We start from the raw sequence: 23477 nt of genomic DNA on the forward strand, positions 1-23477 counted from the left end.
TTGAACGCTAATAGCTCTACCAATTATGAATGGATTTCCATGGTTTAGATACCAATCGACTCATAATAGATATAGCAATTATTTGGTTTCTATTATAGTTTTCTTTTTCAATCACGAATGAGTGAAAATTAACGAAAACTTTCAAGGTCAAATATCCCCACTCATTTTCTTCATGATTGTCATGCTTCACAGGCAGAGACGTCAATTAAATACAAATTCTGTTTACTGTGATTTTGATTTTCTATTTTTTTCCTTTTTTTCGGGTATTCCAACTGGTCGCTTAATAGCGTATAAAACTCTGCGCTGGGCCCTTTTGTGATGTCAACAAAGTCTCAGGGAGACCTCAAACATCAGTTCTACCTGACGAGACAGGCAATGTCGCCCACTAAAACAGGTAGAGCCCCAAGCATAGCCGTTACGCCTATACCCGCAAGCGGAGGCGTTCCGGCCCTGCGCGGACTCCACGAACTGATTCTAAGATCTCTCTGCCAAAGGCCGGGATGTCATATTTTAAATATAATAATGATGATGATGATGATGATGATGATAATGATAATGATGACTTTGATGATGATAATGATGATGATGAGTAGAAAAATAATAGATCGAATTTGTAAATGTGCTTTGGACTTTTTGTACCACTCGAGTTGCAATGTGTGGTATAGTGAAGAAGTGGAGGATTCGTCAGCCCCACCTGACACCGGTCTTCAACCGCGCGCCCGCTTTCAATTTTTCAATACAAACAACCACAAATGAACCAATAGGTAAGACAAATTTCGGAGCATTAGTGGTTATCAGCTTATCAGGGCAAATTTAATCTTTCATCCCCTTAGCATTCATGCACTGTCCCACGATACAAAATAAATTGAGCGCAGCACAAGCTGGACGTTGGCGGTAGTCGACAGAAGCTTCAAAATATAGAGACTCGCCCGCCTTCCAACCCTCGAGACCAAAGAGCTAGTGCTGTAAAGCTCTGGGCTTAAACGTCTCTCTAAGACTCGATCCCTTCCCATCGTCAGACCCTGCAGGCGGCCATCAGAGCACAGGACAGCCACAGGGCCAGTGCAAAAATCCTACTCTATCTAGCAGCACCGCCTAGCCGAAACTCGAACACGCGACACGAATTGACCTAATTTTCCCATCTGCTACCTAAGAAGTGCTATTACCCGTAATCATTACAGAGTGGTCCTTCGGCATCCAACCGGATCTGGTATCCCGCTTACATCCCCATACTAACCCTAAGACCCCGACCAACTCAATCAATCCGACATTTTTCGGAGATATTTGTGACAGTTGTGATAAATAGGGACGAATCCCAGAAAACTTCATCTATTAATTATCAGAGATCCCCATACTGGCCTTATTCTTAAACGGAATAAAAGCACTTTCTGAACAACGCAAGAATCACATTTGGTAAATTTTTACCCCTAGTCCCACTTGAAATCACAAAAGTGTTTTGATATATACCCACATTCAGAAGTAAACGTGACCGCTGTTCTTTTACTGATTAGTTAAAAAGCCCTACACCACGACAAGGTTCAGTTTTATCGTAGGGGATTTTGATTTACTATATTTATTAGATAAAAAATGACAAAGCTTCTTCATCCCAACGGGTCGACGATTCTTTACGACGTTCAGATTTATACTAATTTGATGTCTGTGTTTGGGAAGCATACGAAAAAAGTGACAGTCTTCTCGTCCTGACAAGATTTCTGATGACCGCGATAAACCTAGTCCATATTGATGTCTTGAAAGTGAACAGTTATAAGAAAGTTAGTTACCAACCCTACCTTTCGTCCGATTGTATCCACATACTGCAAGAATTTATTCAAATCTGATGTCTTATATGAAAAATGATGTCTTCGCTGCAGAAATAGAAGGTTATTGTCTTTGGCAAAATTTCTTGTAATAATATGCTCTATAACTATGCAGAACACATCAATATGTTATATTGACACTGCAGAAAAAAAAATTCGGTAAATTCCACCGAACGATAGAGCTTTCAATTTCAAGAAACTCTTCCAAAGGTTCGATAAACCCAAAACCAAGTTTTCTCAATCAAAACTCTAGTGCGCACGTTTTCTTTGGTTTGGGGCTATTGTGCGCGCGAATAACTCTGTTGCAAAAGTTGGCGCGAGTGTTCGAGGGTTAATATCTTTTGACCGGTAAAATCAATTCTTATGAAATTTTGCATATATATTCGTAGTGTCAAAACCTCACGTTTAATATTAAAATAAGGCCATTGCAAATCATATTTAAAGTTTTTGTCACCCCCCCCCCTTGGAAATTGGCTTGAAAAATCGGGGGGCAAAAAAATAATTTGTAGGATATGAGTCAAATTTCTTTTTATAAAATCAATTGTCTGTGGGCTCTACAGTCTGAAAAACTCGAAAAATGAGTCTCCGAGTTGAATTAACGTTTCTAGCACGAAACAGAAATGGAAATTCGAACAATGGAATTTCCGAAAATCGTCCAAAAAAATTTTCCTTCGTTTTTGTCTTTTTTCGTATATTTTTGTATAGAAAATAATAATCTATATATTATAAGCAAGAATAGATTCGGTTTTCACGTTTAAACCTTAAATAAAAATTCTTGAAATCCATGTTTTTTTTGCTCGATTAAAAAATTCACTTTGTTTTTTTTTCGCCCCCTTCAGTAGCCGAACACCGGAAGGACAAAAACTTTATAAAATATTTGTAATGACCTAATTGAAATTAGGTAAATTATCGTAGTTAAAACCATTATAAATTATTGTTAATTTTGGTGTGTTGTATACGGTTGTTTATAACTTTAAAATTAAACTTCCAATCAAAAAATCATTCAATAGTGATCTATTAGGATATATTACCTTTCAAATGAGACTAATAGCGCATAAATCGGTTCGGCCATCTCTGAGAAACGGGCGATAATTTTTACCTTATCAAAACAGGTTTTTTAAGTATAACTTTTAAACTACTCTACTACTAAACTCAATAAAAAATTCCTGAACAATTTAGCTTTAATAAGAGCTTTCATTTGATACTAAGACGTTGAAATCGGTCATGTAGTTCCGGAGAAACCCATGTCACGTAGTTTTCACATTTTTGCTTAACTTTTAAACAAAACGTCGTATCACGAAACAACTCAATAGTGATCTACTAGACCATAGTCCCTTTCAAACAAAAGTAATAGTGAACGATTCGGTTCAGCCATCTCTGAGACACAGGTGATAGAAAAAATCATTACGTACATACACATACACACACACACACACGCACACACACACACACACACACACACACACACACACACACACACACACACACACACACACACACACACACACACACACACACACACAGACACACACACAGACACACACACAGACACACACACACACACACACACACAGACACACACACACACACACACACACACACACACACACACACACACACAGACACACACACAGACACACACACAGACTCACACACACAGACACACACATACACACACAGACACACACAGACACACACATACACACACACACAGACACACACTTACACACACACAGACACACACATACACACACACACCTACACACATACACACACACACCTACACACATACACACACACACACCTACACACATACACACACACCTACACACATACACACACACACCTACACACCTACACACATACACACACACAGACATTACTTAAAGAGATAAACGACATAGTAAACGGTCTGATAAACGGTAAAGCGGCTGGGCTGGATAGGATGAAGAATGAGTATGTAAAATATTGTGATGAAGGTAGCTTAGAAGAATTATATCAAATTATAAGGAAAGTATGGATAACAAATCAAATGCCGGAGCAATGGAAAAAATCGGTACAAATACCAATACCTAAAAAGAGAGGAGCAAAAGAGACAACAGATTTTGGGAGAATAACTCTAAGTAACTTAGGGTATAAAATATATGCAAAATGGCTGGTGAAAAGATTGATGAATTACGCTGGAGAACCGGGATTTCACAGCCTTTACCCAAGACCGTCCGACGGACGACCAGATCTTTTTTGCAAGAAGATGCATGGAAGAGAACTGGAACAATGGGAATACAATTATACTAATGTCTTTGGACATTAAAAAAGCTTTTGATTACGTGGATATTGCATCTGTAAGTAGTAGATAAGGTAGATTATGGTATTAAAAAGACCTTAATATTTAAAATAATACGTACAGATTGAACAAATATTAAATGAGCTCAACGTACCTGGACACATAATTAATAGAGTCCTTCACGCAATGTCCTCAGAAAGCATGAGTGTTCTTTGGGAAGGTGTTAGAACAGAGGAACGGAGAAAGGGATTAAGCAAGGTTCCCCATTGTCTCCATACATTTTCACATTAATAATCCAAAAGATACTAATGGAGATTAAAAAACAATACCCTGAGATTAATTTACTAGAACTTAGCAACGAAAAAATGCCAGTAATATTGACGTTTGCGGACGATGTCTTGATAATTGCGAGGAGAGTAGAAGAAATAGAGGGAATTAAACAAGAGGCGCTGGACAAAAGGAGTCTGCACAACCCCCCTTATTAACGTAGGGTTGGGCTATTTTTAGACACAAATTGTGCCTCTTCCTCCACATACTGTACCACCGATCGAGAAGTATGATCTAATTTTGTGTTTACTGGCGGGACGACGACACTATGCAGGCCCTTAAGACTTACAAGGTACTGCATGTGAACGCTGTTCGTCTGCCAGTGTGCTATCCGCGGTTCTCAGCGCGGGGTTTCGGGGGAAGGCCCCGTTCCTGTGAAAATTGACCAAACCTCGTGATTTTAGTCATGACCTTGTGCAGATTCCTTTTGTCCAGCGCCTCTGTGGTTCATAGGTACACGGGTACCAACGAGCCACATGCCCTGGCGGGTGTTGTTGGTTCAAATCCGGTTATAATCTCAGATTATAGCTTGGTTCGACCCAAGCACCTTCCCGCATTAGACAAAATCAGAGGGGTTGTGTACAAGACACGACCGCATATTTAGGTGACGCAGGACTACGTAAGTGTCTGTAGTGATAGTAGCATGTATTCATGTTTGTAATCATTCGATTCTTCATGTATACATGCTATATGCAACATATATACATGCTACATGCGTTGTATGTAACATTTATCAAAGTAGTAACATTGCATACGTTCAATTCTCAAAAGATTTCAGAGTTATTTCTATGTGCATTTGGAAAAAATTTAATAAAATCAAGAACACAAACTATTGCTTTCCTGCTACCTTACTGAAATTAAAGATTGTTTTTATTGTTGAGATTGTTGTTGAAGGGATTTTACCAATTCAATCCTATTTTATCACCAGCACATCTTTTCACTACACTTCTAATGAAACGGCAAGCATGCGTATTCATACAGAGTCGTATTATAACCGAACACTACAGCTGTAGTACATTTTTCCAACACAGATATCAAATTCGCCGAGGTTTAATCGTCTCGCAGTAAAGAATTTGTGATCTGTTGGGACAACGAATTTCTGTCATTTTTTCTGGCACACTTCCCTAACACAGACATCAAATTGGACTAGGTTTAATCGTGTTCGTAAGAAATCTGTTGGTACGAGGGGGCTTTGTCACTTTTTCCGGCATACTTCCCAAACAAGGACATCAAAATGGTCTAGGCTTAATTGCCGTGTTAAGAAATCTTGTTGAAATGAGGGAACTTTGTCACTTGTTTTGGCTTACTTCCCAAGCACAGATATCAAATTGGTATAGGTTTAGATCATCGTAAAGAATCTTCCAACCAATCACGAATCAATTCTCGATCAATTTCTCGAGAATTCTGGTAAAACATAGGTTCATTATTTTCAATTTTTCAATAGTTCAACATCAAAAATCCATACTTTTCTTCATTTGGGTCAATTCTTAGAAGATTTTCCGAAGGATTGGTGTAAGAATATTGAAAATCGATCGAAAACCCGCTGAGCTATTAGCGCTCAAAACCTTTTATTTTTCATGACGCTCGCATTTTTCGATTTTTTGGAATGACACCCTATCTCAAAACTTGCCGTAAGACGTAGTCCTACGTCAAAAGGTAGGAGTCACAACGACAACTTTTTAAGCGTAGCTACTATTACCACCCCCTCCCTTCTTTTCCACTCTTTCCCCTCCATTCCCAAAAAAATTCTTCGTTACTTTCCCTTACCGTCCCTTCATCAATTCTAGAACCATCGTTTCAAAAAAATATTAATATATGCCTGACCGCATTTCAAGGTCATGACTAAAATCACGAGGTTTGGTCAACTACTACCGAAGCCGGGAAACTACTGGGGGATCTTCCTCATCGTACAGGCCGATTTGCCTACTTGACAGGTTAGGCAAGTTACTAGATCGGGTAATCCTAAATAGGTTAACGGCCGTTGTGGAAAGTGATACCGGGTTGACAAGGACGCAGTTTGGATTCCGTAAGAGGATGTCCACTATCAATGCCTTCAAGTCCGTCATATTTAGAGAGCGCCGAGAAATCTAGTAGGCAAAGGAGGTGGGGTACCAGATATTGTGCCATAGTCATTATTGACATCAAAAACGCTTTTATCAACACTAGTTCGGGAGCGATCGCCCTAGCACTGCACAAAATGAGGGCACCGGACCATCTATGCAGGTTGCATAGAAGCTACTTTGAAAACCGGACGCTAGTGATGACACGCCTGATGGTGTGAAGAAGTATAAAGTGACTGCGAGTGTTCCACAGGGCTCGATTGGCGGTCCCACGCTCTAGAACGCCATGTACGATGAGATGTTGTGGCTCAAACTGCCCAATAGGATCAAGATCACCAACTTTATCGACAATATAGTCCTAACAGTGGAAGGTGAGTTCTTCGAAGAGGAGTGAATGCTGGCATCCGACGCCATAAGAATAATAGAGGGAATGTCTGGTGTCAATTTACGATTGGCACATTATAAGATGGAAACTGTGATGATCAGCAATCGCAAGGTGACCCTAGAGACCAAATTATGGTAGTGGGACAAGTGAATGTCTCTGAACGCAATGTAGTACTTGAATGTCATGGCAGACAATAGGCTGAACGCAGCCAGGTCTATTAGACTTTCGGTAAGGTATCTACGGCTGCTACTGTGCTCCTATCAGCGGTAAAGACGTCTGATGGCCAGCAGAGTCATATCGGTGCTAAGGTATGGTGCACTAGTCGGGCCTCAGCGCTGGGAAATACGCGCAATCAGACATGTCTGAACAAAGTGTTCGAACTGATGGCGGTGCGGGTATCGGAAAATATCGGTAGATGCGATAGGTGTTATTACGGGTAAGCTCATGTATATCATGTATCATGTATCATGTATATCTGTACGTAATGCTGATTTTTATTTTTTATGTACATATGAAAATGCTAGCTGGGTAGCATTTTTTTAATTTAATCTCGTTTATTTGATTTGGCTCGTTTGCGGTAGCTTAGAGGAGCCGTAAGCCTTTTATAGAAATGGTATAATTGTGAGCATTGGTTATAACATATGTTAGGAGGTATGATCGATACACCCGATTTACTGGGGTTACTAGGTTTACACAGTTTTTTTAAATATATAGGGTAACCAACGTATTTTGGACCCCCTCAATAGCTATACATAATTTGGACACTTACAGCAAAATCAAATGGAAGTGTCTAAATTATGTACAGCTGCTGAAGGGGTCCAAAATAGGTTGGTTACCCTAGGGGCTAGGAGGGATGGATTAAGGATTTCATTTGTACTCGTGTCGTTTGCAAAGGTGCAATTACATTGCAGTGTGTGGTATCGCAGTCGTATTGGCGTTGTTTGATACTGGCGTTTTACTGTCTTCGGACCATGTCTGCTGTCAGTACATATTAGTCTCACATTGGGGTGTAGGACGAGTAATCTGGGAATTAAATGTAGAATTTTATTTTAAATCTTTATGTCAGCATTTTTCAGGAATGCGTATATGAAATTCATATACTGGAGATCTCGGGGTAGCGTTTCTCAGCAATAATGTTTATAAAGCTCTGTTGGTGGGCAGTCCTTACCGGCGGTTTTGTTGGTCTTCAGTAACCCAATTCTACGTTTGCCTTCTTGGAGATCAGGTGCTGGGACAATACTATCTCTCACGGACATTTCTGGATTAATTTCCGATCCGCCTTCTTCTGCAATTTCGTCATAGCTTTTATAGTATGTTTTCCTTTGTTTGTAGTTAACTAAACATAAAATAATCTTGCATAGGTACACAATTTAGTAGAGATAAATTTTAATTTATTATTTTTAGCTTGCTCTAAAAATATCATATCACTATTTTAAACACAATATTAATTGTTGATGTTGACATCTTCTATTATTCCAAGGCGCTAAAAATTTAGACCTCGGTTTGGAACTCTGCAGTATCACATTGATTCACAACGAAATTGTATTTATTTTTGTGAACCAAAGTCGTTTTTATCAATATCTCTGCTGACTGCCAAGCGTCTCAACATTATTTTAAAGCTTTTCTCTCAATATATCTGTCACAATATAAATTGAATTACTTTCAGTTTAACTTGTACCGTATGGGAATACGGATAATCGGAAAGGATCGGTCTGAAATCGACAAACTTTATGTGCTTTGAGCTGAAACTGCCCAATCCGCAAAACTTCCTCAAATATCCATAACATCCCCTGCACAATCAAAGTAAAATCCATCCTCGAAATGCACACTAAATGAATTTCCGTTTCTTAATACTTGTTATATCCTTCATGTTCTTACGCCTCCCTTTCTCTGAGCAGATAACGAGCGAAACTGGATTTACGCGGTGCCTTTTTAGGGCAACCGACGTAAGGGCACTCAAAGGAACAAAATGAATAGAAACGATATCTCTTCTCGTCGCCGTCTGAAGTCGACCGTTTCCGCTTCGCTTACGTTACCAAGTGCAGGCCGCTTTCTTTCCTTGACAGACGACGCTGAAGATGAAGTGAGGTTGCTGTACCTCTTTACGTTTTATTTTACAACTTGGTCCATTTTAGCCGACAGCGGCGAGGCGGGCAGCAAGCAGGCAAGCCTGGGTCCTGGGCTTTGCCCCGTCAGTGAGCATTCTTGACTTCTCCCGCTGAAGAAGAAAGCTAACCGATGTTACCGATGGCAAACCGGCTCGGCAGGGCTCTCGAAGGCTCAATATTGGCTTGAAAGATTTTACGGCTGGATATTTTTATGGTCACATAAGCTTGTTTATGGCGGTTGTCCGTTACTTTTCGGAGTATTTTTTCTCTCGTTCAAACGCCAAATAAAGTCGATGTAGGCTGTGTGAAGGGCCGCATTTAATTCACTTACCAGTTTGATTTAAACATTAGTGCTCCTGACTGCTTTATTAACGCAGTAAATATCACGCTGGTTTGGCAAATTTGTTGTCATTTAGTAAACTTATCAACTGACAATCATTCGGGCCTACCAGAAACACTAAAACCATTGGGTGCTTTTGAAAGTGGCCAAAACCTTCATGTTTGTAAACGTGTCAATTGGCAAGCTTTAAATTTAATTTATATAAAGAAGAAGAAGAAGTAGAAGAAGCTTTAATGAAATTAAGATTAATTTTAGATCAATATCCAATTATTTTTAAATTCTGTTCTAAATTCAATTCTGTTTAATTTCTGTCCCGTTCAGCATAATTGAAATGATTGCTGTCTATATTTTGGCAGAGAAGAACAAATCGAACAATGATTTTCTTTTAATTAATCAGCGCGAGTTTTCTGATTACGCGTGCAACCGCACGGGTAATCTGGAATAAACATTGGCTTTGCTGTGGATCATTTTCGAAGACAGCGGTTGGATACGGCAAGCTGAAACAGTTGCTAAAGTAGATCTTATATGAGTTAACGATGAATTTCCAAGAAAAGGGGCAAGCTTGAGACAACTTACGAGAAGCAAACGCAAACTTCCTCGTTCGTTAGTTGTTTTCCTCAAAAAGCCATTTTCGCTAAATAGAATTTGAACGTTTTGTGTTAATTGCTCGTAACCCGATTATATTAAAGTACTAATCGTTTCCATCGAATGTGAACCCATGGAAACGCATGATATTCGACCGACCAGAAATTGGTTTTTCTTTTGAAAATTTCACTAGAGAACGAAATTGTTTTCATTATGTTAATTATTTGTGTCAAACTATATATAAGGAATATTTTTGTGCAACATTTATGAAAAGATAAAAAAAAAATTCCAAATGATTCAATACCATTCTTCATGAAAAGTAGAATGGTATGGAAAAACTCTCGTAATCGACGACCATTTAGTACTAGGAAAAATAGTACTTTTTCCAATTTCGGTGCGTTTTGATGTTTTCGTACGTGAGAAGCAATTTATCATATCGTAAGCGTAGCTGTGCCTACGGTCGAAAAGAACTAGTTGACATATGAATCTTTTGCTTTATGATTTTCGTCTGTCTTTGCTTCGGTAAACCCATAGGCTCAGCTATGAAAACAGTTACTAAAACCCTCGTCAAAGCAATAACATAGTTTAGGATGTGATTCAAGAGTAGTGCAAAAATATGTTTTTACTTTTTACGAACGGCAATTAAATGTCGAAATCTAGATCGTTAAATACTTTAGACGAAAACATTAAACATTGAGGTTGATTAACGCCTGGATAATGCGTACCGTCGGTGTCCTGCGTACTTGTAGGCATAAAATAGACCCCACAGTGGTGTTCAGACTCTTATCCGTCAACATTTACCCCTACCTCCTCGTGGTACCAGCCAGGATACGAGCAACCTTAATAGGGATGTGGTAACCAACCCCGGTGGAAGCTAAGGTCATATGCCGAGCAAGAAGGAGGCATACATGTGCATGCTGCAAGTGTTGTTATGTGCAGTGCCTTGTCAGCCCTGAGCGTTGGTTCCCATGTCAGGGCCGGTTCTTGGTGGCTTGAATTTTCCTCAGCCTAATGAGCGCCTGTATTCTGGTAAAGCGCAGAAGACAACATGATCCGCTTTCTCTCTCTGTCGGATGTTAACTTCACCAAATAACGAGGAATTATTTTAACAGCGCTTTGCTCTGCTCCGAATGAGGAACCTCAGTTTTGTTTCATCTTTCTTTTTCTACCGGAATACTACCTACTCTAAAGGTCACGGAACAATCCATATCCGGAGAGTCCATATAATTACCTATCGTTGTCGTCAGCAGCCTAGAGCCGGGTGTTTCAAGCTGTTTCAAGCAGTCGTCTTTATGAAACTCGATCTTGGGCCACTCGACGCCAATTTTCCAGTCATCTTAGAAGTTGTTCGGTTCACTTTCGGTAATCTTGTAATTTGAACCACATGTTCCTGGTGTCAGCGGCTCACCATGGTATAGCGATTTTCGTCAAAAGTATGATAGGAATCTCTCCAGATAGTGCATGTAGCTCGTGATTCATATGCCGCCGCCACTCTCCGCTTACAGTTTGTATTTCGCTAAATGTCGTCCACAGTACCTTTCGCTCGAACACGGCAACGGTGCGTAGATCCTCTGTGAACAGCGTCCCGGTTTCAAGTCCACGAAGAATTACCGGTCTGATAAGGATTTTGTACATTGTACTCTATCTGTCTCTACTTTGCATGTATTTGGTCTTCGATGTATTTATTTTTAGCCCAATCATTCTAAACTACACTTTCAGGCTGGTGTAGATTACCCCCGGTGTCGATGATATGAAAGTCAGGTAGTAGGTCAGTAGTAGGTCGAAACGTCCGCTGTTCACAGTATTGGTCTAATTTTCACCGAAAATATCAAGAAACTCAGATGATATGAAAGTCATCTGCAAATCTCTTACACAGAGTTCAATATTCGAAAATGTTTCAGGATCATTTGCTGCTAAATCGGGAGTGTCGCAAGGTAGCCAACTGGGTCCATTGCTGTTTGTGCTGTTGATGAATAAACTTCCAGATTTGTCTTTGAGTTTTGAAGCACCGAATTCATCGGAAGAAGGTTGTACCTCATCCAGTATTCTCGCTGAGTTCTTGGCATATTGCGGGTTATCTAGTTGCCTGATGTTCAGAAGAGGAGGACCGCTTTGCAGTGTCTGTTATATGGTTGACAGTTTTGAGCGCACATATACTGCTACTAGGTGATGGTCAGAGGCAATACCCGCACCCCGTAGGGAAGGTATGTTCATGGGAAAAAGGTGCTTCGGATCACCAGGCCTCGGGAAGCTGCGAAGTTAAGACATGGCCGTTACCGTTCGTGTCAGTGTGCAGGTTATGGGGTCCTACCACCGGTCCCTACCGTTCTGGGCGTTCATATCCCCTATGATGATCTAGTTGTCGTGTAGGTAGTGCGGATTTTCCATACCTTCTCTCCTTTGCCATAGATTTCCTGTAGAGTTACGATGCCAAGTGTACGGGGTTTAAGCAGTTTGACCAGCACCTGGTCGCCAGCTGCGAAACTTACCGACCTCCAGTTCCAGTTACCTTACTAGGGCCACAGTACCGAGTCTCGTGATCTCCGATACCGTCTCAAGTGCCTAGACAACACAATGCCTCCTTCCCTGTTGGTATACAAGCTTATTTTCCACAGGGGTTGGCTATCCGATCTCCGCTAAGGTTCCTCGTATTCCGATGGAGTATGGATAGGAGTTTCTGAATCAGAGGTTAAGGACCACTATGGAGTCTATATTGCGCATTATCCAGCCGTTCACCAATTGCCTGTCCGATGTTCTCTTTGGCATCGGCATCTTATTCCAGCTAGAACCCTGAAAGCTCGGTATTGTGGCATAACAGGAGAGAAGCTGAGAGGATGTAAAGGATCCGAGGCAGTAGTGCGTAGTTTTACCAGAGTGGCAGACCATCCAACAAACTGGGAATGGGCTTTATAGTGATTGTTGACGTGCCCCCACGTCAGCGTGCGTCACTGTAGAGCAACATCAGAAGCGGACGTTTTATGGGGAATCGCAGTGACATCCTGCGCATTCGTTGAAGGCTGACAGTTGTCGCTGTCAGTGAAGTGAGTCAGCAAATGATCGAAAATAACAGTTACCGCTGCAACTACTTGAGTCTGCAAAGTTAGTGTCTGGAAGCTACCTCTAAATAATAAGTTAGTGCACCTAAATTATTTAAAGTCCAAAGTGATAGAGGCAGTTACATTAAAATTTATACACAGTTTATACCAAGGTTTACATATTATCTATCTTATCGGTAAAATACACCTAAAACAAAATGTATTACATAACTAAAACCTAACTACTCTAGATGTAAAAGCGTATCCATGTGGATCGCGAAAAACCTAAAACTAAAGTTAGTGAATTCTAAATGCTAAGTACGACTAACCCTCGAGCAGCTGGAATTGCTTTATTACAGACTGAAACACGAAGCGGGACTAAACGTAAGTTTCATCTACAAATTTATTTATTCTATGCTAAATTATATTGCCAAATCAATATTGTTAAATAGTTATATACAAATAGTTATAAGATTCCTGGACATGTTTATTTACAGGAGAATAATAATCATCCCACTGAACGATTGTGTATTTATTGTGGGAGATTATTATCACGGAAAAAATAACCCCTTCGATCCCGTTGGCAATTTCGGCATATCGGTTTGAACGACAACTTTTAAGCACTTTTTCTCTCGCAAGCATATTCACGAGGCCTTCAGGAGACCCAATCTGACCAACGAAAATTGAACCAAATCGATCATATTCTCATCGATTGCCTTCTTTTTCCGAACATCAGTTACACACCTACACACTCTCTGCGGTCACCCACATGTGTGACACAAATGATCGACTCGGATCAGTACATTTGCGCTCAAAACTATGAAAAGTATTAAGCCTCGCGACAAAACCGTCATCCCTGGCTAAACATTCGATCTTTGGACAATCCGCAAGCTGCCGAGAGCTGCGCTCGCCTGCTGAAAGAGGCTCTATCCTACTTTAAGGAGTTAGGTGCTTCGACCATCGAAGACGGATGGGGCCGTCAATGAGGCCGTCACCGCACCGCTATTCACCATGGTTCAATCTCGTTAAGAACACTCACGATATGAGTAGAGACGAAGACGAAAACCTTATTACAAACGAGCGCGGAGTGATATGACAGGTTGGTAGGTTGACAGCAGTTCTACGATGAAACGGGAAAAAAATATCAACCTGGAAGAGTCTACAAATATTAATAGCGCCCAGGTTCCTGATCTCGAAGAGCCCAACCAACAATGTGAGGTTTATTGTACTCTTATGGTGGTTTTCATGACCAATTTTGGTTTTAAACGCCATCATAAGAGTGTAATAAAACTCAAATTGTTACTTGGGAGGTCTGGTAAGAAGTTGCACAACAGGGTTGACTTCCGGCAGAACTACAAAACTGGTAACGAACCAATAGCAACGGCATCGGATAATTCCTAGGATCTGGGAGGAAGAGAAACCACTAGAAGAGTGAACGTGAAATTGTGGTTTGTCCAATTTACAAAAAGGGCAATCGGCTTGATTGCTTTAACGAACGTATTACACTGATCAGCGCCGTCTATAATGTGCTCTCCCAGATTTTATTTCGTCGTCTATCGACAATAGCAAGAGATTTCGTAGGGTAGTACCAAGCGGGAGTTTTGGGGACTCATGCTACTATGGATCAAACTTTTATACTCCATCAAATCTTCCAGAAATGTCGGGAGCACAACGTGCCCACGCATAATAGCAAAGCAAAGCCTAGGTGCTACATTCCGTTATCGAAACTTGACCTTCTGTTTTTATACGCCAGACTTCGCAGCCGGCTGTTAGAGTGCAGGACAATTGCAGGACAATTGCAGGACCAGTTGCTACGATACTATTAACTCTAACAGCCTCACCTAGTCGAGATGCCCACGCATCATATTTTCATGAATTTTAGGGCAGCGTACGATGCAGTTAAGCGAAAACGGCTATGACAGATAACGCGCGAGAACCGGTTTCCAGACAAACTGAGGCGGCTGATCAAAGCTACCCCGGAGCGAGCTATGTGCTGCATGCGTGTCTCGAGGGCATTCTCGAGTCCCTTCGAATCGCACAGAGGCTTACAGCAGGTGGTTGCACTGTCTTGTATGTAATTCAACATCGCTATAAAGGGAATGATCTGACAAGCAAGCATCAGAACGAGAGAAACGGTCTTCAGTAAATGTTGCCAATTCCTAGCTTTAGTAAATGACCATGATAACGTTACTAGAAACCTTGAGAAGATGTTCCAGAGACGCCTTGTTCTGGGAGCATATGTCGCCGCACAAATCTAATGATGACAAAACGCTCAACAGAGAAGCAGTCCTCTACATGCATACAGTAGCTTTGCTTACGGAAGATACCCAAGCAATCAAAAGTTCGAATTTTACTTCAAAAACGAACTCAGAAGTTCACATTTGGTTCACTATTAGTTCCGCGGAACTTTATGGCTGCTTTATATGCAACTATACGTGTAAACTGACCTCAAGTACCGCAAGAAACTAAAATTAAACTTGTTAGAAACTAAAAAGTTCAAACCAACTTTTTAATTCACTTCAAAACAACTTTCAAATTCACATTAAGGACTTGAGAAACCTTTTTTGAACTCTGTTTGACAAAGTTTAACGAAAGCACCGATCGTACTTTTAATCAGCGTGAAAGTTCACGACAAATTTTTCTATTCCACTGTTAATCAGCGTTGTAGCTTGTAACTATAGAAATGTTTATTTATAGAAGTGAACTTGATTGATCTAGGTATCATGAAATGTTTGCTTCTTGGGTGGAAAGAATGTTAATGCTTATTGGTTACCTGGGATGGGTGGTTTAATATACAAATTTGCAATTTTTCCTCACAGTAAAGTAGAAACCAACTCCTCTCATTGCTTAGCCAGAAAGCGGATAGAAGTATTCGCCGTGATTGTAAAACATTTCGCAAAAAACCTTAAACGGAATATACCATTTCACGGAAAACTTTTTAGTGAAAAGGACCGTTTCGCAGAGGTGATCCTCTCCTTACTCACTGTCGCTCGTTCGGACTCAACTGAAGGAAAGTAATAGAGGTCAGTAAACCTAGGAAAACAAATAAACCTAGACAGTGGTGATTTCTTGAGTGATGAGTTTTTGTATTCTCGTTATTGACTGTTTTATGCAAGAGTCTCGAGTTTCTCGAGTTCGATTAGTTTTTGAGTTACGGAAAAATTTCTGTATTATTTGTATGAGAGTCCTTATCCCCCTAGTAGGTGAGAGGTCTCTAACCATCATGAAAATGCCCTGCAGCGAATAAAACGCCTACTTCGAAGTGGATGGAAGGGTCTTGAATAAGGTATTAACAGGCTCTCCGAAATTAATTCTGAAGAATATTATTTCACACTAATCGAAAACTCGTTTCTTCTTCTGTCAGAATCTGGTGAAAGAGTCAGTCATCGATGTGAATGAGGATTGCTTCGAAAAATCGTAAAAGAGAAAAATGATTGTTTAACCTATCCATTTGCTTCATCCTTTCTAGATATATATTGTAGTGATAAAACGAACTTATCTGGTGCTTATTCTAAGTTCAGTTGCAGTGACATTGAATGCAAATTAGTTGCAATTGAACATCGTATTAATCAATCCAATCCTTTAATACATACATTAATTAAACCAAACAATGTATAAAATAAAAATTATAATGCTTTGTTATTTAGAACTTAGAAGAATCTAATATAATTAAAATTCATTTTAATTCTTTGGACGACTAATACAAGCAATAGTATTAAAAAGTATTCTCTATCTATCTATCAACACAACAAAGTGGTGTGCACCATCACTTTGGCCGGCGCAAAAATCGCGAAGGTGGAAGGTGCGGGCGCTGGAAAGATTTCGCGTTACCGTGGAGACGGAAAAACAACCGAGGTGTCGCTAAGTAGCGTGTTGTTTATTCCAAGCCTGGGAATGGACATGTTGGCAGTTCCGAAACACGGTGAAAAGAGAGCTGCTGTGACGCTTGATGATAAAAGATGCCGGATTCTCGTCGGCGGCCAGGTGGCGGCTGCCGCTTTGAAAACTGGTCCGATGCTGCTTAGTTTTGACGGTGTGTATCAATTGACCAAACTCGTGACTTTAGTCATGACCTTGAAATGCGGTCAGGCATATATTAATATTTTTTTTTGAAACGATGATTCTACAATTGATGAAGGGGCGGTAAGGGAAAGTAATGAAGAAGGATTTTTTCCGGGAATGAAGGGGAAGGGTGGAAAGGAAGGGGGGGGGGGGGTAATAGGTAGCTATGCTTAACAAGTTGTCGTTGTGACTCCTATCTTTTGTCCAATGCTGGAAGGTGCATGGGTCGAACCAAGCTGTAATCAGAGATTATAACCGGATTTGAACCCACAACACCTGCCAGGGCGTGTCGCTCACTGGTACCCGTGTACCTTTGAACCACAGAGGCGCTGGACAAAAGAAGTCCAAAGGGGGGTTGTTACCTCACCTCACCACAGCTGGGTCGATAATATGAAATTAAAAGTATACATGCCATAATTAGCAAAATGACAAAAACAACGAAAAAAGTTTTTGTTGAATTTATTCTATTTTTTTTATTCTGCTGAATAGCATTCTAAATAGCAACCTAACCGAACTGTTTGTGAACTTTACAGTTTCTTTCGCAAGTTGAAAAGCATGCTGTATGAAATTTAAACATTGAAAGTAAACTTGAAAGTTCGGTTAATTACTTAAAATGTTAGCTGCATAGAGTTCTCTTGATGATCTTTCGTATAGCTGGTTAAGCAAAAAATATACTTTTAACCGGACTTTTGGTTGCTTGGGTATACTTGCTGTGGTGTACAGCCACCGAAAGCTACTTACTAATGCGTCCTCGCTGCGCGACGATTCGATATCTAAAATGGTCGACACAGCTTCGATAAGTAAACTCACCATCAACAAGGGGGTCTTGCATAATAGAATTACCAATACCACACACTTGCCATATTTGAATTTCCTAGTTTATGCCCACCTGTATAGCCACCCTGTGCTGAAACGTTCTTTGGGATCTTATGTCTCGGGTATGATGTCGCGGTTCGAAGTTTAGAATTCTCGGTGAAGAAAGGTGTGTTAACAACGAAAAGCGGAGGCGGAAAGAGGAGGCGGAAGGCGTAGGCGGAAGGCGTAGGCGTATGAACCACGTGCTGCATGCACTACTAGGAGAGATTCCCATCGTACGTCTGACGAAAGTTGGGAAACTACGGTGGGCCGACCACGACACAAGGTTGCCAGTTGGCTGTACAGTGAAATCCGTTCTCTTCAAGAATCCCTCTGACTCCAGGAATGGAGCGACCCAACGTGTGTCGAGGCGTTTAACGATTTTTGTTGAAGTTTAGTATTAGGAGAAGAAAAGCCATTAGAAGTCCAAAACATAACAATTCAACTGCAAAGCAAACAAAACCTTAGGTATAAACATCTTGGAGACTTGACCCTTCTTTATCAAAAGATTTCAAAGTCAATTATTAGAGTATAGGACAATAATGGGGCTAGTGCAATGATCCTACTGATTTTAGTAGCACCGCCCAGCCGACGAAGTGCAAGAAATTGAAAATACTTCAGGGACAAGGCGATCTTTATATCACGCATACTTGCTTGAAAATGCAGAATGAGAGACCCCTGTTTCAACCCCGACCTGAGGGCATGAACATCATAAAGGGCAGCAAGCGATATGGTGGTTGCGGTAATGAATGGGCGATTTTCCTAAAAAGTCACGACTGGGCCAGAGTGAACATGGGCTCTCATAGTGTCTCTTTGGGTGAACTCGAGCGGCTTCTGATAGAACTGGACTGTCGGCTCGTAGGTGGATTCTATGAGCGGGCAACGGAAATTCTTCAGGGAACAAAATCTGGGAAATTCGCGCATACTTGCCTAGCGATTAAGGACCGGGATAACGTAGTTACTTACTTATCCTGGTGCGATGTTCTTTAGAATTTCACCTGCATAACAATGTTCCGCGAACAAACTTGGTCAATGGGTGTCCGCCCAAGCAACAATGTGAGTTTTATTGTATGGCGGTGTTCATGACCAATTTTGGTCTTAAATACCATCATAAGAATGTAATAAAACCCAAATTGTTACCTGGGTGTCTTCAATTACACGAATGTCCCGCATTTTCTAGGTCTTGCTCCATTTGATCTAACGATCGAGCACGGTGTGCACTACTGCGTCTGGTACCAGCCGGATTTGTACCCTTCCAGCTGGATACTGAGTTCACCGAAAAGCTGCGCCAGCTCGTGGCTCATCCTTCTCTTCCACACACCGTTCTAAAATACACTGCCAAAGATGGTCCTAAGCAAACGTCGTTCAAAAACGTCCAGTGCTTTCAAGTCCCCGTCGAGCGTTGTGCACGTTTCATGTCTGTACAGGGCTACCGGTCTTATTGGCGTTTTGTACATGGTATATTTAGTACGGGGGAGAAGCTTGTCAGATCTTAAAGTCTTGCGAGGTCCATAGTAAGCACGAATTCAGTCAATATTACGTCTGCGTATTTCTCTGCTGCCGTTGTTGTCCGATGTTATCAACGACCCGAGGTATACAAGTTCGTCAACCAACTCGAACACGTCCCCGTCTACTACCATATTATTACCTATGCCGGCTCAACCCTCCTGCTAACAGGTACTTGGTTTAAGCCGTATTCACCACTAATCCACCCTTCACTGCTTCACGTTTTAGTTTGGTATACTGCTCAGCAACCGCTTGTAACGTCCTTCCGACGACGCTCACGTTGTCAACGAAACACATTAATTGGCTAGATCCTAGATGTATTGAAGATCGTGCCCCGGATGATAGAATCCGCACGTCCCATAACACCTTCTAGCGTGATGTTGAGACAGGAGACAGGAAATACCGTCGCCTTGTCGAAGCCCCCTGCATGTTCAAAACGGACTTCATAATGCGTCACACAGCACTGTACACCAACCAACGCGGCCTTTATCAGTCTTGTCAGCTTCTTAGGAAAGCCGTTTTCGCCCTTAATTTCGCCTAGCTCTTCACGGTCGGTAGTATTGTACGCGGCTTTGAATTCTATGATTAGGTGGTGCGTGGAGACTTGGTATTCGCGACACTTTTAGAGGATCTGTCATAGCAGAAAGATTTGGCACTGGGATAACGGAGATAACGTGAATAATGGCAGGAAGCAGTACGGCAGCAACGGGTCGTTTTAAAGATCTTGAATGTATTAGAATGCTGATTTGTGCTCAGAAATGAGCAGGGGCACTCATGCGACCACGTTGCGTGCGTCCCGGTTGAACTCGCTATCTACTATCCGATGGTATTGGGTTTTGTATCCATAGAGTAAGGAGGGGTAAAAGTGCGATTCAATGATTTATCGGTGCAGATTCCGAGTAAATTGACCTCATTGGCATGGATGGGTGACTACTTTGACAGCTTGAATCTAACGTAAACTTTGGTTGTTTACGAAACATAGTTGCTGAGCTAAGTGCAAATGTTATTTTAGGGTGGTTTTGATGTAATTTTTCGTTATATGGCAAATACGATATCAGCAGGAGGATATTACTTGTTGAAAATTTGTAGCAGCGTTTTACATCAGTCACATATCTGTCTTGAAAATACGGTGAAAAGAATAAATAAAATACATTTTGCTTTTCCGTAATTTAATCTAACCCCGTCAAGCGCCTTGCGGGGTAAAAGTTCGATTCACGGACGGGGCAAAAGTGCGATTCATGGCCGAAGCAAAAATGTATAGCTAATTATATACAGCTTTAGACACTATATTACAGATACTAGAAATGGAAGATCTGCAGAAAACTGTGTGCTGTACAGATGTTGTCCGAAGGAAAACAATGTTTTTCCGCTGATGAAACAAAAAACAAACGTTTGGAAAAGTTTCGATCTAACGGAGGCTGCAATACACCAGCGCAAAATAGGAAAGGTGCAAATTAAGAATATTCCTTACCGAAACATAACGCAGATTAAAGATAACATGGGTTTGTTAGCTACTGTTGTGCTAATTTTATGGATTCGAGCTTCGCACTTTTGCCCCGCGATATTCGCACTTTTGTCCCGGTAGTGGGGCAAAAGTGCGAATCGTCACTGGAATAGAAGAAAGAAGAATTTATTTTGCAAAACACTATTACCGCAGATGATTTATAGTTGAATGTAAAGACATTGAGTTACTGCAACACTATAAAATATATTATGTTGTTGTGCTTCTTTATATCTCACGAAAATAGATGACAACTTTAAACATCGCACTTATGCCCCGCCCTACTCTATAGGTGCTACCCAGAGATGCATGTTGAGTCACACGAGCATGAATTGGTGTCGAGTAGCCCAGGACCTAGTACGATGGAAAGGAATTCTCGATGCGGCCAGAGCTACCCCGGCTCTATGCTGTTAGAAGTAAGAAGTAAGTTCTCATAACCCAAAACAAACATTTGTAGATTGCTTGTCCACATACCTTCTAGATGGCCTAATATTGGCTTGATAACTTGCAGACTAGATAAAAAGAAAAATAATGTACAATGGACTCTCGAACTTCAAACTTAGCGTAATTCAAGATTATCATTACAACGAAGTTTTGTTAGAAAATTCGTTCAAAGTGTTACGTCTATTAGTCTGTGTTACCTTACTTACATACTTAATAATAATAATCGGTAAACAAAATATTCAGTCGAACCATCTAATAAAACCAATAGTGACGTATTCACTTTGCATAATTCTGAGAACACAGTTTCAAAGCAATCACTATCTTAACGTCAATACCTTAATCAAATCTTTAATTGACGGTCAAGCGACGAGCATGGAAAAACATGATGCATCCTCTATGCTCTATTTGCAAAGTTGACTTTCAACTCGATCAAAACTACACCAAAGGATATCTAATTGCTGTTTCTCCTGGCTTCATTCTACCAATTTAGTTTCGATTGTCGAGCTGGTAGCAGTTTAATTTCGTCCTCATTCAACCCTCATCATGTAGCCGAAAAAGTTGTTGAAAGTAGATGACTGATGACGATAAAAAGCTTTTCGGTTCATATTGCCCGTTCCGAAGTGGGCTCTGATGATGTTTCGGATGTTTTGAAAAAGTTATATTTGTTTCTCTGTTTCATTCGTCATCTGGCCATGAAAGACTGCAGGGAAAGACTGCCACTCGAATCATTCCTTCACCTTGCTCGAGAGGACGTAAGAGCCTCATCAAAAATTTTATTTCTATACGCAGAGTACAGTATCACAAAGGTCAGTATACGAATGAGGAAACGATAATATGAGGAGCGTGTGTAATATCAGTGGAAAGCTTTCCGACTGATGCATCTCTGGATAGGACACGGAACCAATACTTTCGGACCATCCTATTGAATTTTCCATCACCGTGAAAAACGATTTCAATTTATTGTCGATAGAGACTTCTTTGGATTGCACATTCAATTCGTTTATAGTAACAATTTGTGCTCCTTGATTGGTGTAAGCTAAAAATATGATACCATACCGTACGTTGTACCTTATATTTTTGCCGTGCTATCCATACTGCCTAAATGTACTACAACGATGTTAGTTTCATCGAGTTGTACTTCAGTGGAATTAGTGTAGGTACATGCTTTTTATACATAAGGCAACCACTTTTGATTCATATTTCTTGAATAGAATATATAACTAATTCTGTTTGTGAGGCATCTGTCCTTGTCTATGCAGCATTTAAGTATCTTAATATTTTTTGAGTATCTGTTGTCAAGTTCAGAAACAGCATTATGGAAAAGTGCTCCATATGATTCCTCATAAATATATTAGAAGTGCTGTTATTGTATTTTTGCTGGAAAATTCGACCCGCAGAAAATTATTTATTAAATGAAAGAAGCATACTGGTCACTGGATAGCATTCGAGATTATTTCGAAATAAAATCTTCCAAACTCATGAAAGTTTATCAAAGTATCGACTCTAGTAAATAATAATAAACATCATGGCTTAAAAAACATATTAAGGATAAAAAACTATGGCTACTCTAACGACTCTAACGAAAGAAATGGCAAAAAAATTGTTCACAACTACAGGCAAGATGGGATACAACTCTTAATCCTTACTATAATTTTGAAGAATATGCTCACAAAGCAAATTCGTCGGTCAACATGTTATATTCATAGAAGAGAAAAGCAAACGAAGCATGTATTTCTGGAGCTTCGACTCGTAGGCCTGGAAAAATGATTACCTTTCTGAAGAATATGCAATGAGATGAGTATAACTTGGGTAGGAAAAAAACTATACCATACATTGAGGCAAGGAATAGACATAATATGCGATAGAATTCGGTAGCTGTGATGATTAGAAGAATGTCAGTAGTCAGTATTTGCCAACATTTTCCAGCTTTAGATGGACAACAGTGAACTAGTTTGGATTGTTTTCGAATGTCAAGATAACTTAAGATTTACTTGTTGAAAATAAGTTAATTATTTGATTAATTTAAAATAATATTAAGTAAAATTTATAGTTTTCGTAGCACCTTTCATCAAGTTTTTGCTTTCGAAATAAAAAATACATGCCTTACATGCAGATCTTAATCTGGACGTAGGCACGTCTATTAAAGCGAAAAAATAAAATTAAACCGA

The sequence above is a fragment of the Sabethes cyaneus genome, chromosome 3 (genome assembly GCF_943734655.1).
Source record: "Sabethes cyaneus chromosome 3, idSabCyanKW18_F2, whole genome shotgun sequence".
Lineage (NCBI taxonomy): Eukaryota > Metazoa > Arthropoda > Insecta > Diptera > Culicidae > Sabethes > Sabethes cyaneus.